This window comes from Pezoporus occidentalis, unplaced genomic scaffold (assembly GCF_034315485.1).
Source record: "Pezoporus occidentalis ecotype Australia unplaced genomic scaffold, CSIRO_AGI_Poc_V1 ctg50, whole genome shotgun sequence".
NCBI classification, from domain to species: Eukaryota; Metazoa; Chordata; class Aves; order Psittaciformes; family Psittacidae; genus Pezoporus; species Pezoporus occidentalis.
The window spans coordinates 3,442,109-3,460,934 of NW_026915836.1; the positions used below are offsets into that span (position 1 = coordinate 3,442,109).

At 43.7% G+C, this 18,826-nt stretch overlaps 1 long non-coding RNA gene across 2 annotated transcripts; it reads left to right on the plus strand.

The window, feature by feature from the left end:
- Positions 1 to 785: 785 nt before the first annotated feature.
- On the plus strand, positions 786 to 16,885 carry LOC134173249 (uncharacterized). Of its 2 annotated transcripts, none has more exons than XR_009968188.1 (6): positions 786 to 1,005; positions 6,651 to 6,830; positions 9,132 to 9,364; positions 12,027 to 12,121; positions 15,416 to 15,558; positions 16,089 to 16,885. It is a non-coding gene; the product is annotated as an uncharacterized LOC134173249 (long non-coding RNA). The 2 variants fall into 2 exon arrangements; XR_009968187.1 differs by lacking the exon at positions 786 to 1,005 and adding an exon at positions 2,477 to 2,554.
- The last annotated feature ends 1,941 nt before the right edge of the window (positions 16,886 to 18,826 follow it).

Below are 18,826 nucleotides of genomic sequence, written 5' to 3' on the forward strand. Positions count from 1 at the left end.
TAGAAAACCACTCAGCTGTAGAGACACAGCTTCCCATTCCTTCAAGTACCTCTCTCCCAACCAGTCTGGAGCGGAAAAACCAGTGAATATCATGTGCTGCAGATGGACCAGCAATGGATCGTGTACAGCTAGCTGAGTCTGGCATGGTCTGATTCCTCTTGTGTTTGCTGGCTACTTACCCAGCCAACAGCCAGACATTTGTGGGGTAAATCATTTCCAGTTGTTTCACAGGAGAAAACTGTCCAGCAGTATAAATAATAATTCCTCTCTGACAGGGGTTTCAGTGTTTGCCTGTGGCTCTGGTGCTCTACGTCTTCCCTTCGGCCCCCCACCCAGCGCATCTCCTGAAGAAGGATATAAACAGACCAGTTTATACCCTTCTACTACAGACCAGTCATCATAGAAAAAAAGAGGTTGGTGCCAACTATTTTCTCTTCATTTTTGTATCTATACATACACAGGGCACAAGTGGAGAGTGTTACTCAAGGCAGCAGAAATTCTTGGTCAAAAATAACAGAGGCAAAATGGCTTATAAAATTACGAGTGACAAAGTCGTTTGGTTCATACCATTTACAGTTCATGAAACCTGAGGGACTGGACACAGACCAGGGCTTTGTCAGGAGAGAATTCAGGCCATGTGAAAATCGCTGGATGTTGTTGTGGCTTTTGCTGGCTGGTTTATGCTGAGGAGGCTCTAGGGATATGGAAAGCTCAGCAGCGAGAAGCTTGCTTTTGCTTAAATTCTGCAATCCGTTGCTTTTTCCTTTACTTTCCCCTCTAGGCTGTCCAAGGTGATGCCCTCTTCTCACCGCCTGCCTGGAGTCACACAATGGCCACCTCCTGCCAGCTAGCACAGAGATTTCTCTGCTACTTTCCAGCCTCCTGATGCTGGTGTAGGAAGGTGGCAGAAGGAAAAGGGCCATGCAGAGGATGACCCCATACTGCGCTGAGCCCCAGGTGCCATCACTGGCCCATTGGCATCTGGTGTGGCTTCGAGAAGTCAGGGTAAGCAGAAAGACATATGGGGAGCTGTTGCATAGGTTGGTGGTGTTACGGCTTTGCCCTGAGTGTCATCCTGGGTGTACCTGCCTGCGGATCTGGATTTTGTTGAGGAGCCGCCAACGCTCAAGATGCTATGGGCGATGGCCTCTGCAGCTGGAAAGAGGTGCTGGATTCCCCCATAGCCCGTGTCTGGAGTGGGAGGTATTCCACCAGCCCAACCACTGACACTGCAGTGTCCTGCTTATCTTCCTGTTCAACAAAGTGTCTTCCATGCAAGGAGCCTTGCCAGGTATTTACTCTGTACCAGCTCTTGCCCAGAGCCAGAATCTGGGACCTGTGGTACCAATCCAGTCCATATTGCTGGGCTGCCACATTTAGGAGGCATTCTCTTCATGGGTGTGCTACCCATCAAACATCAGTCAGGTGAGGACACCACATGCCTAGTGGCAACTGAGTTCTGTGGGGCCATATTGTGTTAAATCGTAGAATCAAAGAATGGTTTGGGTTGAAAGGGGCATTCCAATCCCCCTGCCATGGACAGGGACACCTCACATTAGACTATGCTGCCCAAGGCTCTGTCCCACATGGCCTTGAACACTGCCAGGGATCGGGCAGCCACAACTTCCTTGTTCAATGATAGCACGCTGAGGACAAGGCGAGGGCAAACTGATCACTGCTCTTGTGTCTGGTGTTTGCTGCATGGTGTAAGGAGGTGCAAGTCAAACAGGCTTGAAAGTGCCACAAAATGGAGGGCTGGTGCTAAGCTTCATTCAGTAGGAATTTACTCAGAGCAGGCTAGGAGCACAGGCATGAGCGGTTAGGGATTAGCTGCCTCACCATTGAATCTCATGACATCTGGTACTTTCCTCAAGAGCGGGTGGCTTCTCCGCCTCAAGGCCAACCAGATTTTTCTGCAACCTTGTGCTAAGTTCCTGCAGCAGGGAGAGCCGGGGGAATTAATGCCGTTATAAACATTATTTTCTACAGGGATGGAGTCTCTTCTGGCTTAGCAAGAAGTCGATGGACCCTGTGGCATTGCTGAGCCTTGTGGTTACACAGTGATGGTGACCACGGCTTGGGATAGTCAGTAGCACCCAAGAACAGTCTGCAGGCTGAAAACACAAACTGTGCAATGCTGATTGCAGCCTCTGTAGTTGGGGTTAAGAAATGCTGTAGCTGTGTTTAAGGGGTTCCAGACACATTGACATTATTCTGTGTGCATCAGAGAAAGCCCAGCAGACTAACAACCACTTGAGAGGGTGTCTGTCCTCCTGCTGTGTTTTTCTTTCTGTCAAAATCCTTAGAAGTGTCTACCTTAATAACTATGATGCTTCATAGTTTAAGTATCTTTACTTGTGTAACTGCTTTATTGCATTAAATGGCCTCTGTTAGTGCTTGCCCAGGGATTTTCTTGCAGTGGTGGTGGAGCTTTCTAATGCTGAATTACCACTCTCATCTCTCTTTGTGGAAAATGGAAGATCAGAGCACCTAAATGAACAACCCAAAGGACTGGCAGCAGCGGAGCCTACTCCAGAGGAGACCTCTGTAAAGGGTTTGTGGGCAGATTCATATTCTTGGGTATATCACTGATAACATATATGGCAATCATCTTTTTTCTGAATCATCTGGTGATGTTGGAAAGCTTGTTTTGGATGGTAGGCTAGGACCACTGCGCTCCAGAGAACACACTGTGCAACTCTGGAGCAAGTGAAACAGGGTGAGGCATACCAGGATGTATAGAGCTTGTTTTCTGGCCTGTCTTGGTGTGCTCTTTCAGGCTCCAACACTGCACATTTCACTTCAGTAGTACCTCAGTACTTACACTTGTGGAAAACCATTCCATTGCTCATGGGACCGCTGGTGTGAATCAGTTTTAAGGATTTTTTTATGGACCCTGGTCTCAAATCCTGGAGATTTGCACTGAGACCGTGGGATAAATAGGGGCTGAATGCCCTAGCAGCGGTAGCTGTCTGTATTGCCCTGTGTGAGCTGTAAAGTGCATTTCTGCTTATGCAGTAAACCCATCAAATACACCTTCCCTTTAGTACATAAAGAAGAATGTACTGCACCAGTCCTTGTGTCTGCCAAGATCTCAATTTCATGTTTTCAAGCTCAAACCCAACCTTAAACCAGTGGATATTTTAAAAATCAAAGCTACAGTCTGCTCACATCACCACAGTTGGGCCAATGCCTCGGGTAGTTCTTGCTTGCTGTTTGTAGCTGATCTCCTGAGCTGGGATTGCACATGCTACAGAGTTATTGCCATGGCTGGGGTTATCCCTGCACCAGTGCTCCTTGGAGCATCCTGTACTGTGTCTTCTGCCTTACTCTGACAAAGCAACCAGCCAAGCCTGCCTCCAGGTTTGTAAGCCTAAATTTGATGGCTCCTCTATCAACAACTTTCTGCTCAGCATGGACAAAATATGCCTAGATATTTCTCCTGGACTTGGGCATCTCCAGTTTCCAGGGACTACTGGAGGTCTTCCATCTTATTCACACCAGGCTCTAGATCAGCCACTAGCAAGCCCAGGTAAGAGGAAATCAAACTCTTCTTTTATAGTGCCAATTATCTGTCCGGTTAGCCCAGCTTGATGAAACCAGCAGAGATCTGGCCCCATGAGCTTAAAAAGTGCTCTAAAAGTTTTGGTGTAAAAGAAACTTCTTGTGATAAATGACATATATCATAAAGTAGAAAAAATGGAGGCATTTATAAAACTAAACAGTAGTGAGTTGTTCTGCTGGAGCTTTCCTGGACATTAAGTGTTTCTCTTTGGATGCATGTACAGTGATTTTAAGCAGATTGTATCTGCAATGCTACAGCCTCTGACATATAGTTATTATAGTTGATGCTGCATGCAGTCAAAGCAAGATGTGACTTGTCTACTATACCATGCAAAGGTGAACAGCTCCGTAAGAATCAAGCAGCATAACCCATTAGAGTCCATTTAGAAACTAACAGATATTTTACAGACATTCAACAGACTTTCAATCAAATCATAATCTCAGAAACCTGCCAACAATAAAACCCATAAATTAAAATCAAGTTATATAAGCATGACTTGATGAACCTGATGTAATCTGGTGGCATGAGATGCATATCCTACATTAAGTAACAAATTCCTCTTCTTTTCTCTTATCGGTTAATAGGGCAGAAAATGATTAGCAAATGTTTTGTAGCCAGTAAACCTGAACCTGAACACATTGGCGTTATTTTATACAGGATTATTTGTCATTAATTTCTCCTTAGCAGATCACCTCTTTATTAACAAATTGATGGCTGGATAGACTTCCCATTAAAGACAAGAAAACCGTTCTTTTTAAAGGGCTGCAAGGTGCATGCATACACCCAGACAAAATGACCTTTGCTTCTGGGTGGAGCTCCACATAAGCAGCAGAGAGCTGTGTCCCATAGCCGTTCTCATAGTTCAGATTCTTCTTCTCTGCTGGGACTCCAAACTTTGGCTTGGTCTTACTCAAGGTATAACTGATACGGTGCAAACAGTGTTATGGCTGCCTGTAGGAATGAGGGTATCTTGCAGGAATCATGATCCTTGACTTCATGGTCAGGATTGATGCTTTAATAGTGTTGCCGGTGATGGCACAAAAGATGAAGCACACCGGAGATAGTGCATGAGTAGGTGTTTCTGTACGTGGTTAGGAGAAAAATTCCCATCTTCGTGAAACAGGAGGGTATGCAGGAGCCTGGGTTAAACCATCAGTGAACAAGCTGTCTAAAACAGCATGTAAAGGGCAATTTTGGAAGCGCGTGTTTATTACCTTGATTTTATGGCTCACACAGTTCCATTGCCCTGTGCGGTAGAGGTCCAAAAGCTGCTATCTCTGCTCTTTGCTTGGAATAGCAAGTGCATCCTGATCCTGGAACAAATGCTCCATTTCACACCCTCCGCTGTTCCATCCACCCCACGCTTCAGCCTGGAACTGGTGGAAATAGCTTTTCAAACACAACCAGGTAGCTGAGTAGACCTAATGGAGCTTAATTGCCACATGTTTATTACATTTGCAGAGTGGAGGACACTGCAGTCTGAATGTCTAAATTAATCCTGCATTACCAGGCCAGCTACCATGACATTTCTATGTTCCAGTATAATGCAAACATAACAATTCATTTGATTTCTTTATGTCAGAAGAGAGAATCATACAGAGTACGGAGGTCCCGGTCTTGACCTGCATCTTTTCAAGCAGACAAGGGGACATGAAAGCTGCAGGGCACAGGCAGGTACTGCATGGGGGCAGCTGGGCAGGACCTGGGCAAATAAATGAAACCTGCGTCTTCCTCTGACCTGTCCCTACCTAAGCTCTAGCTCACTCCACTTTATCACTTCAGGGCTACAGCTTTTGCAGGAGGCAGAAAAAAGTGGGTGCTGGAATCCCACTGAAAGTATATGCTACATCCCTTTATGTCTTAAATCAGTCTGAAATGCTTGTGGTCGTGATGGTGAAGCTGTTGAAATGTGTCCTGCATTAGGGTGACACAGTTCTTCCTGACTCTTAAAGATTACACCTAAAAATATAACCCTTAGGGATATTTTTAGAGTAACTCTGCTAGGACAAAGACAAGCTCCCAGAAGAATAAGAAGAAACAGTTTGAAAAGTGGATGAGAAGCACAATGCAATTTTATCTTTATTTAAAACGAAGATGCCTCATTTTAACTGAGGGCAGGAGAGTTTCCTTCACATGTCATTTTGCTTGTCTTAAATGGAAAAAGATTTGTGACATTACACGGTCTCTGTTTTGTCCAAGTGATGAAAGGGTGGCCTTATTTATAGACTTATAATATTGTTTAAGTAAAGAAGTCCTGGGTGGTGCAGGAGGTTTTTATCATTGCCAGCATGGTTATTTTCATCGCCCTCGTTTTGACTCAGCATGCAGGAAAGGCAGACAGGGTCCTTGCCCAGGGCTGTGGGAGAGGTGGGGAGCTCCCATGGCTAGGGCTGGGCTGGGAACCCCATGCAGGGGCTGAGCATTCCTGCCTTACAGAGATAAATGAGCTAAAAGCTGTCCAAGTGTTGTTTAAGTGTGAAAAGAAAGAACGACTGTCTCTAGACATGTTTTGCTAAGGTGCCGCTTCTCTTTTGAACAAGCAGCCTCTTCAAAGGGATTGGCTTTTTCATCTCAATGCCGTAGGGAGACAATAGTCAATTCTTGGTACTGAATATCTTCAATTACCACAATCCCTTGCAGGATATGACACTAGAAAGGCTATGCATAGAGAGGATAATTTTGGTTCATAGCCTTTAAATGTTCCCAGCCGCAATAGTGTGGTGAAAGAAGATGTCTTCCAAGAAGTTCACATTACTGGCTGTAGTAAAATAAAATAGCTATATTGTTTCAGCCGGCAATTTCTTCCCATTGTCTTCGTTTTAAAACCCATGCATACTCAAAGGCGAAGGGATGTGTTTCACTACAATTTGAGAACTGCACTGTAACCAAATATTATCTTCATTTTGCTCCTTGTTTCATGTTACTTTTTGGTCCTTGAGTTCTCCAAAGTTCATCACTGGCTGTGACATTACCGTGACTTGCTAACTTTCTCATTATTTCCCCAATCAATAGGAGAACAATATATGGTGTTATTCTGTATTTCAGTTACCTGTCACTCAGTGTTTTATCTCCATTGATACTCCAGGTACTGCTCACAGAAACTAAAGTAGGCTGTCTTGTCTTCCGCTAATCTTGAATGCCTTTTGTTCAAGAGGTGTTTTGTATTCATCAGTCAACTAAGGACTCATCCTGAAGAAGCCCTCAGTCAGCACATAGATCTCAGTGAAAAAGGGATATGCAGCTCTTGAAATATTCATAGCAAAAGGTACCTCAATCATTTTCACCTTTTGACCCTTTGAGGCTGAAAGGATTATCAGCAGTAAGTGGCAAATCTTACGGATGTGAAATTTTCATAGACGAAATACCTTGCCATTCTTTCTTATCCACTTTCGGTATTAAGCCTATTCAGAAGGTACATTTATCTACCCACTCTATCTGCCACTACAGTTGTGTCAAACTCAAAACAACTTTAATAAAAGTCCAAAGTTGAAGTGGTAACGACCAAAACCTGCAAATAACCAGGACGCTTTTAAGGGAAGGAAAAATGCCGCGGATGCTTGCTGCTTCCAGCGCTTCACGGAGGGGCAACGAAGAGCCCTTTTAGAACGGCTGTAACAAATACAGTGTAGTGCTATTCATAGCCAAAACTGTCATTTGGGGAATCAAGTGACAAGTTGTCTCCATTTGTTAAGTTAAAATCTAGCACAATAAGTGAGATTTTCTGGTGCTTATAGTCTGCTAAAGGAGAAAGATGAATGCTGATGGTAGGCAATTAGCTCCTTCAGGGATCTCCACAGTTGAGAGCAGCAGGCTGCAAAGTCTGCAACAGCGGCTTTAGGAAGGATTGCAGGCAGAAACAGTCTTCTAAAACTGGATAACATTTCTCAAAGGTAAAAACTTAAGTTTTGCCTGTCTAATAACATCTCTGCTTTGGTGCTAATCCAGGCAGTCCTATCCACAGACTGGCTCATGTAAGTAATCAGGATCCATCCTTTCTAAAACAGATTAGCTGTGTGTTGGTGATGCCCTCCAAAGCAGTGGCTTTGTAGTCAAACAGTGGTAGAAGCAGCATTTCCAGTGACATTTCACTAATGAAAGCTTTAGTTAGATGAACATCCGCTGCTTAACAAGTTAATGTCCAAGTGAATATCACTGGCCAGGAGAAGAAACAGCCTGAAACATGAAATGCAGTTAAGATCCTCAAAGATAAGACAACATGGTGTCCCTAGACTAGGAAAAGGACAGGCAAAGTTATAAATGAGTGCAGGGATGGCCTGTGGCAAGTCACCTAACCACTCTGTGCCTCAGTTTCCCAAACTGTAAATCTGAGTTAGCATCCACATCTTGTAAAAAAATAAGAATAAACCCTTTTACTGTGGGGTAATTTGGCTTTCTGTGTTCTGCAGCCCTATTTTGCCTCCTGCTATCCACATATGAAGTATATATCACCAGTTAACAAAAGTTATTTTACATGTCCCTTGATTTCGGTAATGCATCTTTAGGTTCTTGCCATAACTTGGAAATGACTTTGCAGTTGTCTGTAGCATGACCACTGCTCCTGTATGCCCTCTGCTCTCTCTGCTTTCCTCCTAGAAGGGTTTTTGGTTATGCATTCTGATGAGAAGGACTCATGGAAAACGATAGGGGAAAGCAGAGAAAAGTAGTATGCATAACAAGCCAAAATACTTGTGTCTGTCTCCTAAATGTTGTATTTGCTTTAGGATTCGGTCCGATGTGCTAGTTGGGGTGCATGAAAAAGCATACTTGGTGCAAATAGATAGTAAAATGTTTTTGGTTTCTGTTAGTTGTATTCCTATTTAATAAGTATATTGGATAGCAGATTGACAGAAGAATACTCTTGGTTGGAGGCTTCCTTATGGATGACAAAATCACACTCCTGCTCAGTGATAAATCGTATGAATGCAGAAACTATAAAGATTTAGATTTCTCCTGGAGTTACCTCTTGTGATTGGTAAAGTTATTCTCTTCTCTCTATGGAAAACTCAGGCCTGTGTTTTTTTAATATGAATTAGCAGGTTTCCAGGGGTTATTTCAGCACTGTTGCTATAGGGGAGAAATGAATTTCTCAAAGACCTCCCTATCAGGTTCAACACTAAAGTCTCTTTGAGACTCAGGGTTTCCAGCGATCTGGAAAGCTGTCAGCAGCTGAAGCTGGGAACTTAAGTCTATACCTGGGTACCTGGAAGGTGTCTAAAGTAGAGTGGCTCTCCCAGATCCTAGTGGGTTTGGCTGAGCAACTTACACTGGAAATCAGAGCATGTGTTTGGGGATTAAACACTCGGTTTAGGGCATGTTTAGCTGGAAAGAGCTAGCTCTCTGAGGTCTGGATCATGCAGTAGAGTACATCGCTCCAGGACATTCATCTCAGATGTGCTATCTCTGCGAGCTCTCTGGCATACTGTAAGGGATGGCATGCAGATAGACTGTCTACCCTGCATTGATGAAGATAGACATAGATAGATAGACATAGAGATATAGCTAGAGATAGATATAGAGAGTTATAGGCATCCAAAGGCTCCACTTCTGACCAGGCTGCGCTCTGCAGCCACTGGCACCCAGATACAGATTATGCCTATACCCAGAGGTAGACTCAGGACTGGAGGCTGCCCCCTCCAGTGGGGGAAGAAGTCTTGAACATTCTGGAGAGGAGGAGCTATCTCATGCCTGAGGGTCCCAAATTGCCACCACAACTAAGCAGCACTGAGTAAAACACCTGTACTTCAGCCTGGACCCGCTGTCTTTCATGTGGATGGCTGCCTCTTCTCTTCCAAACACAAAGTAAGCACCACCACTTTCTTCCAAGTCAGTGGCCAGAAGCTGCTCCTGTCTGCCCTGGTGATGGTGCAGTCAGCGCCAGGACTTACCTATGCCACAGTCAGGTTGGGTGGTCACCAAACTCACAAGAGATGGCATCATCCCCCAAGTTGTATCTTTTGACATCACTTCCATGTCTGCAAGGGGATCCATGGAGTTGGGATGTTGTGGGAAAACGTTATGTGGAGAGGGTGCTCAGGCATTGGAACAGGCTTCCCAGGGAAGTGGTGGAATCTCCATCCCTGGAAGTGTTCAAAGAACGTGTGAATGAGGCCCTTATTGGCATGGTTTAATGGTGGAATTGGCAGTGCTGGGTTATGGTTGGACTTGATGATTTAAGGTCTTTTCTAACCTTGCTGATTCTATGGTTCTATGGCACACACTATATCTGCTTTGTGGATATATCTGCTTTTGCAACGCATCTTGCCAGCATCTGGAAAGATTAGCAGTACTGAGTCATGTCTGATCCTGTAGGTTTCATTGTAACTGAAGTTACACACTTGTTATGTGTCTGTAGGTCTAGCTCTTGAGCATAGGCAACTTAAGATACACATAATTTAACCACTGAAAATAGAAATGGGAATCAATACAAGCAATAAAAAACAGTAATTAGAGTTGCTGACAGTGGGCACAGAGAGAAGGTGTGAAGGACGGCATCTGAAGATCCCTTTTGCTTCCTGAATCAAGCAGCATCCTCAGAAACACAGCACAAACTTCACCATTTTCATGCTTTAGCTGAAAAGATGCCGACCCATGCAAAAGGATTTTCTTTATAACTTTAATTAACATACCCTGTATGAAAAGAAAAACAAAAGCAGCACCTTCTTGTCACGTATCCTCAGTATTAAAGAGCAACAGCAACTAGAAATGAATCACAGTTCCCTTCTGCAAACGGGCTGAGTGTTTTCATGCTGCATGCTGAACCGATTGAGTCATGAGGAGGGAGCAGCAATATTTTAATTCCATATAGTACATCCCCACCTCTGAATTTATTTACCAAGTATAACATTTATTTAATGTAATTTAGTTCTAAATATTTAAAAGCTCACTTTGTTTAATATGTTTTCAAGTACAAGATGTTAAGTAATTATGTATGATGTGGTGGTCTTTTATTAGGTAGTTAATGACCATCTGGGAATTCAAGCCCCAAGGCAATGCCAAGGGCTTCTGAGTATTAGGTGGCCATTAACATAGTGCTAATGGACTAGCATACTCTACATGATTATTAAGTAAGCATAAAAAAATAGCATTCAAATTAAAATAGGAAATTCAGGTTTAAGGCTTCTCTAGCATCCTTAATTTAATCAGATCATAGCGACCCATATGGCTGTGTCTTGTGTTGAACTGGATCAAACAGCAAAGACATTCAAGCTAGCATCTCCTCCAGACAAACTGGAGTTACATAGCCAGGTCCCTGCTGCTCCCAGGTGTGAGCATCCCGGTGTCACAGCCCAGGAGCCTGCTCACATGAGGAATTCTGCTGCTGTCCCAGTCCTCCTGCATCACATGGGTGTCAGTAAAATGAGCATGGCAGGATGCTGCCCTTCCCCAGCATAATGAATGGAGCCAAGAGGGATGCCTTAACCACCTACACACTGTGAAGTCTGGGGGCTCCTTGCTGGACCAGGTGGCACCTCAGAGACTGGTGTTATACCAAAAGCATTGGCTGTTCTGTCAAGACTAGGACTGTATTTCCCCACTACTGCACACTTTGCAGTCATTGAATGTTTCTGGTGTTTTCTTTTCCCTTTTAATTAAGTGCTGAAAGACAAAGATAATCAAAGATATTCATTGTAAACAAATCAAAAATAAAAAGGCCTGGCGCGTTTTAATATGCTCAGGCAGTGTTGTAGTGCATAAACAATATTTCAGAGAGGAGGTAAGAACAGATACGGATTTTGTTTCACTGCTGCCTCGATACTGTACTTCCCATATGCAGGTATCAACATCGCTTTCATAGAAGTTAGGGACATAAATGATCTATTAGATTATACTGTTCTCTTGACATGATAATGTGCTCTGTATAGACTTGTATTGAGTTTGTTTTGCCATCGTTTGTCATAAAGTCTCCACAGGCTTCAATTGCCCTCATTTTGCCATCAGAGTGACATCTTAATATGGTCTCTGCTCCTCCGAGTTGCCATGACATTGTCACGAGATCATTAGACGATGCCAAGTCTCATGCAAGAGAGAAAACCACAAAGAAGAAAAAAAGAACCTAACCCAGAAAACAGTTGTTGGGATTTGAAAATTTCATTTCTGTTTCTTTCGTTGCACTACAGGTCTTTGGGCAGGCAAAAGAGGTGTTTGAACACAAGCTTCAGTGGTAACCTCATGGATGCCTAGAAACAGCCTGGGATAATCTGTGCAAACTATCTTTGCACAAGATGTTAAAACATTTTTATGAAAACAAAAGTGCCTTTATTGTTATCACAGACTTTTTGTTTCTTTAAAAAAAAAAAAGGTGCATTTTTCTCTGGATCTGATTAAAGTTGGGTGTAGGAAATGTGAAGGAAAAACCTTAAAAAGAATAAAAGAATCAGTGTCAAACAAGTGTACTTCCTAGAGAAGTAATGGCAGTACATAAAGGTTTAGCTAAAGACTTTTCCACCTTTCTTTTTTGCAGGCAGAGAAAACTATTTAGAAATCTATTGAATCGCACAGTGCATTCCAAAGGGACCCAGAGGAATCTGAGCTCTTAACAAGCTGTATACTTTTGAGGTAACTGATGAAGGCAGCCGTCTCTGGGCTGAAATACAGCTGTTTAAGAGGACATAGCAATGCTTCACGAAGCCAAGAGCCAAAGGAAAAAAAAAAGCTATGCCCAAGGTGTGTGCAGTTAACGCAAAATATTTGTGCTGCTATGTCGCTGGAACACACATGATCTCAAGTCCAGGAAAAATTAAAAGGTTAAAAAAGTTACAACCAAAGAAACAACAGGACAGTGCCAAGCGAAAGGTCACAAGACAAATGAAAAACACATCAAATGGCTCACCCACTGATGTGCTCTAATAGCAAAATGACCCCCATTAAAATGTTCACCATGAGTGCAGTATCAGAAGCTCTCCAAAGAATGCATGAAAATGTTGGCTTCCTAAATTAATCAAGTTTTATGGCTTGCTTGGAAATTTTGGTTAGGACTTCTAAATACTAATGTACCACTTCAGCTAATACAATTTCCCCTTGAAAACACACCTTCGTTTCCAGTAATAGGAAGTCTGTTTATTACTGCCACCACCCCAATTTTATGGCATCCGATGTGCTCACGTGTATTACCCAATACTAGGAATGATCTTGGCTTAAATTTTATGTCCATTTGCCTTAATCATTTCGCTCCGCTGTGCAAAAGGGAAAAAGAAAATAAAGGTTTAATGTGAAATCTGAAGGCAAAGGGTCCTCACTTTCTAACAGTGTGTACTATGCCCATCCAGAGCAATTATTATTGCTCATTACATTTCCATGCAGAAATCATTACATTTTATATCACAATATGCATTTTTTTATAAGTAAGCTTTAAGCAAATTAGAATACTTAATATGTTTTTTGAGCTTTTGCCAGGCATGTGCTCCCAAGCCGGTTCCTCCTATTTACATTGTAGCTTTTATCCATTTCCAAATATGAGAAGATTTATCTATCAGATTCTGTGCAAATTCAGTACACAGATAATTTGTAAAAAGCTTTCTTTCTTTTTGTTTTGGTTTCCTTTTTTTTTTCCAAATGTTCTGTGGTTTTTCTAATCTCATCTCTTTTCTAATTTCCTAATCATATAACCTTGAAGTCTAAAGACACAGCCTGTGATAATCTGTGTAAACTGTCTTTATTGTTATCACAGACCTTTATAAAAAACCCCCCAAAAACAACACACGCACACACGAGCACACATTCAAAGCTGCCTTTTAAGTCATACTTTAGTCACAGTTCAATCAGATCCACATTACTGCTACTCATCAGATAGAAAGTGTTCGCGAGCAGGAGGGGGATATTGACTTTAAAAATTCACTGGTGAGGCGTACAGAGCCTGCAGGAATGTCAAAACTCCAACCTGCATTTTGATGTTTTTGCCTCAGGTTAGTCTTGACTGACATGCTTGGAGCACTCTTGTTTGTGCTCCGGCATCCATTAACTGTCCTTGACTCAATGTTATATGGGCCTTTACGGTCAGCTCGGTGCCTAATGGTTACAGCAGATTAGATGCCACGAGGTGTAAGAAAAGCATACGCCTCACTTTAAGGGATCACATTGGTTGGGCGCTGCTTCATTGGGGGGTATTGTTTGATCCTAAATTAATGAGCGCCTGTTAATTATTATTCTGATAACTCTGCTTCACGTGGGAGCATGCCAGGCAAGTGGTGCTGTAAAAAACCAGGGTTTTGCAAAAAGAAAACAAAATGTCAAGGTTGAGATGTCTTTGAGTGGGCTGGGTTTGCATGTAAGGCATTTCACTCGAGTGTGGATGCTGCTGGATGTGGGGAAAGGAAAGTCTTAGCTGTATTTTTGTTCAGCATTAAACAACTGCCTTGCAAAAGCAGCTCAGGGAAGGTTTATCAGTCCAGCATAGAGATAGATGTATGCATCTGTAACCTCCTGCAATATGCATTGCTGACTTTCCTACTTTGGCTTTGTTCTTCCCTGGTTTCCTCAAAGTTTTGGAAGAATAATCCAAACCCCACTTGCACTTGGGTTCAAGGAAAGTCTCCCTTTCAAAAAGGGGGTAATACGGGCACTAAAGCGGTGTTAACATTAACAATCATTTTAATCATTCTGATGTCACTCCCATTAATATATATATAGAGAGAGAACTCTGCAGGAAGTGCTGACAGGTACAAATGTGCCCATAGAAATGTTTTTCTTTAACATCAAGCTCAGATAAGCTTCGGAGGTGCCTATATTCATTTACTGGGAAGTACTGAGATTAGACAGATGTCTCAATTTAAAAAGGGAGACAAAAACTCTCATGTAGATGTGACACTTGCTCACCTGTGTTTTTCTGCCAGTCTATATAATGCTATCAGAACATAACCAGAGTTTTGATTTATACACCTCATTTGACGTTGACTGGCAGCTCTACAGAGAACACATGCAAAGAGATGGTAATTTAGGAATATGGAGAGCTTATTAGGCCAAATGGAAAGAAAAAGATAAAAAAGATCATTTCATTTTACTTCTTTTGAAATTAAATGGGGACCAAAACACCAAATCCAAACATCCCCACACTGAGGCACTGGGAGCATGAACCTGGACAGGGCCCAGGATGTGCAGATGGCCCCCATTTCTGCAAAAGGTCAGGTGGGGAATACAAAATGCCCTCAATTCTAGCTTTGGAGGGGCTAGACGTTTTAATCTGACTTAATAGTTGAGGGCAATCTAGGTTATTAAATTGACCTCTTTTACTTATCTGAGATATTTCACCGGAGGTGATCCTCACTGCTCTGTGACTTGGTGCTTCTCAACTGTAGTTCATAGGCGGCAGTGTAGAAAGTGCCCCTTCGGCTCGCCAGGTCACCCATAACCACGAAGCTGGCTGCCTACATTTAGCATATTTCAGTTTCAAAACCCTCATCTGCCTCAGCAAACTCCTCCACATTGAAAAGCTCTAAGAAAAAAGGGTTCTGGATAGGAGTATAATTTCTTCTGGTAGTGTTAAAATTGGCTCAAGCTGGCTAATGTTATTGATAATGGCTTGGGGCTTTTGAAACAGCAAAATGTTTGGAATTAGAATATGACAAGTGATTAAAAAACTGAGATAAATGAAGAAAAAGAAAAAGCCATATGTCCCCACACAACTCGGTCATGAAATGTCAGGAGGTCACATAGCTGACTCCTTTCTTTCACTAGACCGTAAATTTCATTGTCTTGGAATAATGTTTTTCTTTCACCCAAAACCAACATTGGAATCCTGTAAGCGCAAGGGTGGTGAGAAATGGCTATATATTTTTTCTCACTTTTTTGTGTCTCGCATTGCTAAAGCCACTTGAAATGTCTTCTGTCTTCTGTTTGTTTTCCTTTGGAATAAAGTTTACTGCTTGTGAATAGTTCTCAGCTGACAGCTCTTGAGACCAAAAGCCTGCTTCACAGATGCAGAATGAACCAGCACAAGAAGTGGCTTCGTTGGCAACTTCCCCACAATGTTAAAGACTCTCTGCCTCAGCCCTTATCTAGTAGGTGGCCAGTTTAGTTCTTGTGGGGTTTTCAGGCTTTGGCATCAGTTGTCTACTGCCAATAGACACGTCACCTCCTGGTTGGTGTTAATTTGCCTGGAAATTTAAAACCCCACACCTATGAGCATGCCGGGTTGTGTGGATCATCCAGTTGTGTGTTGAGTCCCAGACAGAAAGCATCTGGTATCTCCAAACTTGTGCCATTTTACATGCAACTTCCAAGTGAACCTGGGACTGGTTAGGTGGCTGGTTCTTTGCTATCTAATCTGCTCCAAGTCTTGTGCTGGGCTTCAAAGTAAAATCAGTTAAAATGGGCAAAATAGTCACTTCTTAGCTTGACAGTGAACTCAACAGGTTTGGGGCATTGCTGAAAAGATTAATTCAATACAGGTCACAGCATCTCATGTAGTAGCATGGGGCAGGCATTAAGTCTTCTGCCAGGCACATGAATCGCAGTGGGAGCTGCAGGAGAATAAGCACGTTCTGCTTTGGCCTATTTCCTACAAATCTCATCTTGCTTCTGCTTTCAGGTACTACAAGCGCACGGGTACATCAGGAGCTGCATCACTGTGCATCAGGTCTGCTGGGCCAGACCTGGAGCTTTGTCACAAGCTTCAGGACTACAGGCAGGAGAGTGTGACTATGAGCCATCACCACCTGCCTGTGCTGCTCAGAATCAGTGCTGCAGGGGGACTGGTGCTCACGTGCATGTGTTTGCAATGCACGGTGAATGTGGAAAACAAAGTCTATCCCTGGTCTGAAGACAAATCACAATGTGCTTTACAAACTGTGCCTACTTGAAAAAGGGTCTCAGTGACTTCTAGAGAAGCTCCGTTTCCTGGTGGAGTATCATCTTCTTGAGGCTAAAATACAAGGCAAAACTTACGGCTTCTGGGAACTTCCTTTGGGTGCAGTTTCTTATTAAATGCCTTAAAGGATCTGTGTGGATGAGAGCAAGAGGCGTATCGCAAGGTGAAGCAGTCTTGCTTCATGCACTTTGCCACCACATGGCCGATGCCTTGTGTGTTTGCTGGGAGTGAGAGCTGCAAGCCTTTGGTCCTCAGTCATTACATAGAAGTAAGCAGTTGTTGAAATGGCAAGGAGGATTTGAGCCCTGCATCTCTGCTAGAGGGTGAGACACAATGAATGGACACTGAGAATTGCCAAACCTTGTTGTATACGTGTGGACATTTCTGAATTACAGATGCTTCACCTCGTTACAGCAAGATCTGTTGTTTTGTGGCAATCTCTGCAGAAATCATGTGCCTGCTGGAAGCGTCTGTATCCCGGGGATTACCCCTGCAGAATATATGTGCTGTAAGTGGAATTTTTTAGTCCTGGCTTTCATTGCTGCGATGGGGGAAGACTGGCTCAGCATGCACCGCTCCCTTCTGGCCAAGAGGAAGGCACTCAGGCTGGGGGCAGTCCTGTAGTCCCCGGTTCTTGACTCTTGATAACGCTGCAGTCGGGTGACAGGAATCGGGATCTCCAGGGCTTTGCTGTGCATTCATCACAGCCCTATTTGTTTTGCTCTGAAGTTTCCTGTGGTTTTCAGCTGCTGCGGTTCCCAGATAAGTGTGTTTGGCTGTGGGTGCGGCTGAGCCAGAGGAGGGTGCCATTTCGGAGGTTTTGCTTTGGGATATTTTTAGCTGGAGGAATAAGCACGTGCGCGAGGGAGTTTTCCCGATGGAACGCATGATTTCAGCGCACTCCGGAGCTCACCTCAGTGTGAGATTAGCCACACAGAGCAGATGTGAATAAAAACAGAAGGTACCTTTAAGCTGGCCGGCACTGATACTGACCCCAGAGCAGCTCCCCCTAACAAGCCACCCACCCACCCACCACCCACCGATGCTGTTACTCATGTGCAATGCCCAGAAACGAGGAAGTGCTGTTTGATTTTGACTGTGATGTTTGACCCTGTTGTTTAACATGCATCATGCACACCTTTTTAATAGATGGTACAGTGCAGTTTAAACACCCCCAAAGTGCAGTGCTAGGGAAGAAACCAAAGACCATATGCACCTCAACAAGTGCTACAGCAAGATTTTAGACATGTAGAGGTACCTTGCATCGTGAACCTCTGCACTCAGCAGCCGCACCACCTCAGAAGCACCTGAGCATACCAACCTTCCTGCTGCTTCACCTTGGGGTTGCCTGAGGGCTGCCAACTCACTCCTGTGTGTACAGACCTGCTCTGATTTCCATGGTGGGGCATCCAGCCCACATCCAGCAGCTATGGGCATCCAGAAAGGAGGAAAGAGTGTCACCTTGCTTTCCCAGGGTGTCGTACAGGTCTACTCATAGATTTATTCAAGGAAAGGTGATCACATAATGGGCAGGCTTATCTACCTTTTCTGCAGTAACCTACAGCTCTCTCACTGATCTGCTGGGATTTAGCCCATCCAATTTGCTTGCCAAAACAGTCCCCTTGCACCATGATGTAGTGATGAAGGAGTAACCAACACTAGTGTTCTCTCCCTGGTTTCAAGATGGGGTGCTTATGCCATGCTTAAAATGGTGCATGGGGTCACCCACAGAGCCAGTGAAAGGAGCAGAGATGACAAGTATGACATGTTGGATGATGGAGAGGATGGGGCAGAAGGTGCAGGGCTAGTCTTTTGGATTTTTCTTGTTGTCTTAACCCATGAATTTATACGCTTAAGCAGTGTTAGAAAATCCAGAACATCTCTCTTCTTCCCTGCAGCCTTGGTCATTTGGAAGGAGAGCCATGTACTTCTATGCCTGCTTGTCTCTAGTCCCACAAATCTTGCCTTCCTTTCTTCCCATTGGCACCCTTTCCCTAGGGGGAATGCTGGTGAATTGACATTAGCCTATAACCTGGTGCACTGGACCCTTCCCCAGGATGAGGAGGTGAACTGACTTTGGCAATGCACTGAACAAAGATCTTGCATTTTGTGGCCAGATATTTGTCACGAAACTGTGAAGGTGCCTACTTCTAGGGTGGGACCCAGGTCTTGAAATGAGGAGGGGTATTCAGGTGCAGAGATGGCAGTAGAGCTCAGGCAAACACATGCTTCATACTCTTATTAGCGGTGAGCAGAAGTTTTAGAGCATCTTCCTGGAGCACTGACCTCTCAATGCACTGTTGTGAGCTTGGGCTTTGAAATTCCTGACTCGTTGGTATCTAAACCCTTCATTTCATCTGGCCCAGCCACATCTGCAGCAGCCTGGAAGCTGAGAGAAGGGGTGATCAGTTTAGTGCTCCATTAATATCGTGGTATATGTGGAAGGAAAAGTATCAACA